The following is a 7,130-nucleotide window of genomic DNA, read 5'->3' as shown; positions in this document are numbered from 1 at the left end:
CTCTTATTATATTACCTTCTCCACAAAACTCTAATCTAAAAGCCTCTACGGCTCTTGTTATTATGTTGGCCAAATCTTCATCTGAATTAAATATATATTGTTTAGCATCAGGACTTATATTTTGCCAATATCTTAAAGCACTATTTAATAGAGTTCTTTCTAAAAATCCTTTTATTGTCTCAACATCCATTTTATTAACAGAAACAGCTATTCTAAAAGCGGTTTCCCATTTATCAATTGCTTCTTCCGTGTTATTAACACAATCTAAATCTAAATATATTCCAAAAGGATTTATTGGTTCATTTTTCATCGAAGGATAAGGCCTATAGTTATCTTCCTGTCTTATTGTTGATTTTATAGCGGCGTATCCTAGGGATGGTCTTTGAGATTCATTTCTTATTGGTAATCTAGTGCTTGTACTAGCTGTATCATTTATATTAAAATTTTCTTGAGTTTTAATATTGATGAAATTATCATTTAATTCCATATCCCCTATTTTTGTTGTTAAATTTTCTATTTCAGAATCGTCTAACTTAGGAATTATATTATTTTCACTTTCCGTATCTGAATTCATTTTAATTGTTTTTATAACCTTTAGGTATCTTCATATTTTGCAAAAGTTGAACTAAAGGGTCTTGTAAATTAGTTATTGTTTCTTTATCTTTCCTACTAGGATAGGCAGATTGAAGTAATTCCATAATTTTATCTAGTCTAAATATTATTTTATCTCCATAAAAAATAATTGTTTTTTGTATTTCTATTATATCTTTATCTATTTTTAAAGAATTTTCACCTTCTTTTAGTTTATTAAAATTTTTGTTTTCCATTAAGAAGAACTATATTGCCAATCAGTATCATCATAAGTAAAATCAGAACTTGTCCATTCATAATGACTAAAATTAAAATCTTCATCAGAAATATAATCATCATCAAAATCAGTATTTGTGCTCAAAGCTTCACTTTCAATAAAATTAGTTTGGGTATTTAGTTTAATAAGTCTAATTTCATTATCGATCAATTTTATGTTTAAGTAAATTAATTTGTCAAAATCAGTTTCTAGTATTTGTTGGCGTAGTTGTAGAGCCCCCGCAAAAGAAATATCGGTGGCTCTGATACCATTTAGGGTGGTAGTAGCCGAAATATTTTGTCGGTTCAAAATCGTTACTTCATGTAAGCAATTATCAAAATAGGTTAAAAACATATCAAAAGTACCTATAGTTGTTATTTTTATTATCCACATATTGTGTAATTAATTTATATCTTAGAAAAATTAAAAGACATAGTACACCTTAATTTAAGATTAAAATTTATATTATCATCAAAAAGATCATAAAATTTAATTAAGATTTTCTTTTGTTTGTAAAATATTTCCTTACAAAAACTAAGAGTAACAATTATTTAGTGATATTTCAAAATTAAAAAGAAAAAGGGTCCAACATGCTTCCGTACCTCTTTCCCGTTTTGACCAAGATATCGCCGGGTTATACCAAGAGTCTTTTTACTAGGCTCTTTCAGACCAAACCTAAGTTGTCTTAGGTAACTCCTCTTTGGCTCCTTCAGCAATATTCAGCACAACCTGGTTTCGTTTCCTACCTCCGGTGTAAGGAAAAAAGAGACAGTTTGAGGTTGGAGGATTTTTCTTATTAAGAGAAAAATATCTCTAAATAAAGATGAACACTCTCAGAATTTATAAGGAAATCAAAGACTTTTATTCCATGGTGGAAATCTTACAAAGGGAAATATCTTACAAAAGGGAAAATAAAAACACTCTAAACACTCTTGAAAATACAAAAGACTTTTATTACATCAAAGAAAACATTCTAAGACATGAGTGAAGACCGATGCCTCTCCTCCTCCTTCTTTCTCTTTTTTATAGACTTTATTTATGATGAGTCTTCATGTTGCAAGATACGTGTCTTCTTTTGCCTTTTCCTTAGCTAGGTGTCCTCTTGCCTTGAAGTGTCCCATTTCTTTTTACAAAGTTGTCTTGGGAAGACATCTGCATCTTTTGTCTTTATGGTCCCATCTTTTTTACAAAGTTTGTCTTGGGAAGACATATGTATCTTTTTGTCTTTATGGTCTAGTGAGACTTATCTTTTCCTTTCCCAATGCCAAATATCAAAGTTTTGTAGATATCGTTTACAAATTTAGAAGAGAATCTTTCTTGCTACTTAGGTGTTTAAACTCACATGTTTAAACCCTTTAATCTATGATCAATGCCTATTCATTTGAGTTTAGGCTATCTCTTGATGAGTTGGTACTCATATTGGTTTTATTAGGAGAACATGAAGGGCAGGTTCCAGGAGGGTGTTTCCTATATTGACAAATTTTATACTGTGCCTCCGGACTTGATCTGACTGAACCAGTTTCTAACAAGTTAATCTTGCTATTTAAAAATTTTATCGCTGCATCTGGTGATTTTCGGGCCGGAGCAATCATAACTGGAGAATTTTTATATTCTCCTCCATAAGTTCTAAATGGTTTTTTAAGAGTAGATTCCATTCCTTGAATTACTACTCTTATCCCAATAGCCCTTCTGTAGTGAATATCATTTTCATTAAAGTTTGTAAACTCTTTTCTTTTGGAATCGATTTTGCAGGAAAATGCTTGACATTTTTCAAGATGTATAAAATGATAAGCAGGGTAATAGTAATCATTGAAAAAATCTGGTCCTGCAGATAAAAACTTTAGAGCTAGAGTATCTCTAGGGGTCATGGTTGGGTTATTTTGATAACAATTTTTTACTGAGGTTATGACCCATCTTGGTAAATCTGATAATTCAGGAAAATCAGGTGAGGTAAGATAAATCATGTTTATGGCACCAAAATCGTACCAATATCTTATCTCATCTGCTGGTGAACCTTGCAGATAATTTAGTCTAGGGTATACCCCTGTAAAATCAACATACCTTGACTCAGTTTGAGCAAGGCTGTATAGTTCTATCATTTTATTCCTCTGTCTAGCAACAGGATCTAATAAAAAAGGTTGTTGTTGGGGAGGAATCTGTTGGGGAATTTTTCCAAAAGTGGTTGTTTTATCTGACTGAGGTTTAAAAGAAAATTTTTCTCTTACCTCTTCTTCAGCATCTGGAGCATTTTCCATCACATGATCTCCAGAAGAAGTAGATGGAATATCTGTTTTTTCTAAAATAAATGACATATCTACTTTTTCTATCATTTGATGTTTTATCATAAGCTTCATCTTCATACTATCGAACTCATACATGGTAACTTTGTTACTTATCATCCTGAAGTGGCTTTTCACAAGATTTTTTATTTCTGCAATATGTTCAGGAATGGTTTCGATTATATCTATGAGTTCTCCCATATCGGTTGCAATTTCTTTAATTGCTTGTATCTGTTCGTCCATCATCTTTAGACGGCTATCCAGTTGTTGTCCTAATTCTTCCATCTCTAGTCAAGAAATCTGCCAAAACATTTTTATCAGATTTTATTATTTCAATATCAAAATTATATTCAGATAAAAGGGTTTGCCATCTTATGAGCCTTTTATACTCAGGTTTAGAAGGCAAATTATTCTTTATAAAGGCTTTTACCTGGGTATTATCAGTTCTTAAAAGAAATTTGTTAGGTAATAGGAAATAATAAAACTTTTGGCAGCTTCTAATAACTGCTAGTAATTCTTTTTCATTAATATGATATCTTGTTTCAGTGTCACTAAAAGTCCCTGAACAATATCTACAAATGCTTTCACCAATTTTTTCTTCTTCAGAGTTATAATCTATCCTTTTAAGTATCCCACTCCAATAATATTCTGAAGCATCAGTTTCTAAAATTAAATCATCCTTTTCTTTGGGTAATTGTAATTTTGGTAACCTTTTACAATATTCTTTTATCTTTTTTACTTGTTCTTCTAGACCTTTATCAAAACTAAATATTTTATCCTTTTTAAGAAGAGCTTGAAAGGGTCTTCTTAAAGCTGCAAGATTTTCTATAAAATCAGAAGCATAATTTAATATTCCAAGAAAACTTTGAACTTGTTTTTTATCAGTCAATTTATTTGGGAAAGCAGTTATTTTTTCCAAAATATGGCTTTGAAGTTCTATCCCTTGGCCATCTATCTTCATTCCCAAAAAATCTATAGTTTCTTGTAACAAACTAGTTTTTCTTTCCGAAAGAGCTAATCCATGTTTCATACATAAATCTGTAAAAATGTCAAGATGTTTTAAATGAGAATTAATATCATTTGATAGGATTAAGATATCATCTATATATACAAAAATAAAGTCATAATTTCTAAATATAATATCCATTTTTCTTTGAAATATTTGAGGAGCATTTTTTAATCCAAAAGGCATTACAAGCCATTCATATTGCCCTTGAGGAGTAGAAAATGCTGTGTAGGCAATACTATCAGGATGCATTTTTATTTGCCAAAATCCACTTTTACAATCAAATTTTGAAAATATCTTTTTGTTTCTAGTCGAATTTATTAAACTTTCTTTATGAGGTAAAAAATATCCATCAAAAACAGTATTATCATTTAGTTTTTTATAATTTATTACCATTCTAGGTTTACCTCTTGCAATCTCAGCGTGTTTTCTTACTAAGAAGGCAGGAGAGCTGTGTGGACTATGGCTAGCTCTGATCAACTTTAAATCTAGGAGTTCTTTTATTTGGGACCTAAATTCTTTTTGGTCTTCTGGATTGTATCTCATTGGTTTTACTCTAATCTCCTTATCTTTATCTTTCATTTCTAATTTTGCTGTAATCTGATTTTTATCCCAAAATTGTAACGGGTTACTTGTATAACATTGTTTTAACTTATCTTTTATGTTTTCTATATGGTTATCCAATCTTCTTAGATTTACTTGGTAATCTAAGGGTTCTCTTAAGTAATATTCTAAGACTGGTATCCCTTTTTCTAATTTTGGATTTTGTTTGTATCCAATATCACCACGCTGGCTTGCGCGTGTTGTAAAGTTAATTGGAAATTTTCTTCCATATGCATTTTTTATTCTTTTAACTACTATCAAGTGATGACATGGTGTTTTTAGTATAATTTGGTAGGCTACTATATCAAAAGTAATTTTGTTAAATCTTTCTAAAAAATCATTTCCTAATAATACATCTGATCCAGAATTATAAAAGTAAAATGGTGGACATTTAACCATGTATGATCCAATTATTATTATTGGATTTTTTATTCCTCTTTTTAGGGGAACTATAGTTTTTGAAAAGCTAACTCCATTACATGGTGTTAAATCCTCATGATATTCCTTTGGAAAACAATCTGGTTTACATATACACAATCCTGAGCCACTATCTATATAGGCAGCAAAGTATTCAGCTTTGTAATCTTTATAAGTAATACCTATTGGGATGTATATGCTTTTAGGGCTTGTCATTTAGGTATATAAATCATTTTGCCATTGTATGTAATTTTTAATCCATAGGAGGTTATTTGATATGGTTTTACATTTTCTAAGAAAGTTAATCCTAACATTATTTCTAATGAATCGTTTTCATCTTCATTACCTATTAAGAGTCTTAAAGGAATTTTTTCTTCTCCAAACTTTATTATGGTTTCTACAGCTTCATTAATTTCATGTAATTCACCATTAAAGTTTGTGTATTGATGGGGTTCTTCTAATGGATATTTTTGTAAGTATTTACAAATTTTATGGTTTATATAATTCCCATTAGCACCTGTATCTATTAGCATATTTACTGCCGAAAATCTTTTTCCATTGAAATATTCTCCTTGAATTTTGTAATTCCTTACATTATCTTCTTTTTCACTAATTATATCACTATATCTACTTGAATTAGTTATTCTTAGAGGATAACTTATTACCTCTTTGTTTGAGAACAACAATCTGGGGTTTATCTGGTTAGAAGACATCATTGGTTTATCTCGTAAATCAAGACTTAAAGGTCTTGAATCTATTTCTTCTATTTTAGGTAAGGTCGGTATTTGTATTTGACAAACATCGTTAAACAAATAAGGAAAATCAATAGTGTCTTTTATACTAAAACATTCAGAATGATGAGTATTTGACACTGCATAAGAAATAGCATATGTAATAGAATAAGGTCTATTTTGTTGTTTAAAGAAATCTCTTCTCTTAAAATCTTGTAATAGACTTAAAGTTTTATCAAAATCTTTATCTTGAATATTATAGGAAATTCTAGGATAGATATTAAATTTCAGTTTTCCATATTGTAAATTTCCTCTTAATATTCCAAGGCATGCTTCTTCTCTATTTTGTATTCTATTATCCATAACAGCTAATTCTATAGGGGTATCTATACCTTCTTTAAAGGTGGATTTTATTATTATTTGAATAGCTCCTATATGTACCCATCCCAAAGTGTTTCTTATTTCTGGTTTTATCTTTTGTAATTTTTCTTGGATATCTTTTTTAGATAATAAAGGTATCATAACTTTGTTAGATGTTATGTTAATATCTAAAGCCCTTTCTTGTATATTTAGCCCATAATATAAATGATGATTTCTAGGTTTTATTCCTAGTTTTTGTAAAGTATTCATTTTAAATCCTGAATGATTTGATAATGAGAAATTTTCATGTTGTATTTGTTTAAGTTTCTTCTTATCTATTAATACTTCTTGTTTATATTCTCCAAATTGTTCATTTTGGCAATCAATTATATCATCATCTATTTTACTAGTGGTGGCTATATCTAATCTATTCATCTTCGGATGATGTGTATTCTGTTTCGGTTAATATAAATATGCTTTCATCAGAATCTTCATTATGAAAATCATTAATTTGAATAAATTCTCCTTCATTCATCATTTTTTCAATGTCTTCATCTATTTCAAATATCTTGAGATTTTTATTAAATTTCTTAGGACATTTATTTGCATAATGTCCTTCTTCATGACAAAGAAAACACCTACACTTTTTAGGACTTTGCTTTCTTTTATATGTAGGTTTAAAAGTCTTTTTATATCCTTTTCGTTTATAAAACTTTGTCTTGCGTATCAAAGGCCTATAAAATTTGTAATATCTACAACTATGTATGTATGTATGTACGTATGTATCAATGTATGTATGTACGTATGTATGTATGTATGTATGTACGTACGTATGTATGTATGTATGTATGTATGTATGTATGTATGTATGTATGTATGTATGTATG

This window comes from Helianthus annuus, chromosome 6 (assembly GCF_002127325.2).
Source record: "Helianthus annuus cultivar XRQ/B chromosome 6, HanXRQr2.0-SUNRISE, whole genome shotgun sequence".
Classification (NCBI taxonomy): Eukaryota; Viridiplantae; Streptophyta; class Magnoliopsida; order Asterales; family Asteraceae; genus Helianthus; species Helianthus annuus.
The sequence above is the reverse complement of the archived record's forward strand: the minus strand, read 5'-3'. Positions refer to the sequence as shown.